This window comes from Penaeus monodon, chromosome 25, assembly GCF_015228065.2.
Source record: "Penaeus monodon isolate SGIC_2016 chromosome 25, NSTDA_Pmon_1, whole genome shotgun sequence".
NCBI classification, from domain to species: Eukaryota; Metazoa; Arthropoda; class Malacostraca; order Decapoda; family Penaeidae; genus Penaeus; species Penaeus monodon.
The window spans coordinates 35,590,171-35,590,790 of NC_051410.1; the positions used below are offsets into that span (position 1 = coordinate 35,590,171).

Genomic DNA, 620 nt, shown 5'->3' on the forward strand with positions numbered 1-620 from the left:
GCAGAACTCTTGCTGCTCACACGCTTACTGTGCGAGAATCTCATTCATAATTTACATATACATTCTTACATCTTCTATTTAGCCACAAGGTTCCTGTACTTAATACATCCAACGATATTTGTCAGCAAAGTTTTACCAAAAAATTCAGACGAAATAATTAAAGAGAAGTAACGGAGATACAAACCGACAATAATCACTGCTTTGTCTCTAAATATACAATTTTCCCATTTTTTTTTCATCTGGGCGGATATGGTGCAAAATGTGTCATTGTTCGATATGAACTGATTTTATGCTCAACGCTAATGCATCCATCAATAGAGGTCTCTATGCTGAATCAATAATAATGACCCTTCATTACATAGTTTACTTAATACAGGTTCCCTATGAACCTTTACGTAGCAGGGGCCAGTATGGTTACAGCTTAACAGGAAACTTATATTCTTATCAGCACTTTTGACAGAAAGGACTTTATCAGAATGACGAAATATATTTTTTCCTTTTTTCACCATATCTTTTCGGGATGTGAACACAGTAAAAAAAGAAGAAGAAAAAAAAGTCACACTCAGTCAGCATAAGGGTTCGTGTACAAGGAAATTATCATTAACTCAAACCACGATTCT

General features: G+C 34.8%; 1 protein-coding gene across 1 annotated transcript in view; it reads right to left on the bottom strand.

Moving 5' to 3' along the window:
- Nucleotides 1–620, bottom strand: part of LOC119589377 (protein SPT2 homolog) — a 14,245-nt gene that overhangs the window by 11,256 nt on the left and 2,369 nt on the right. The window lies entirely within an intron of this gene.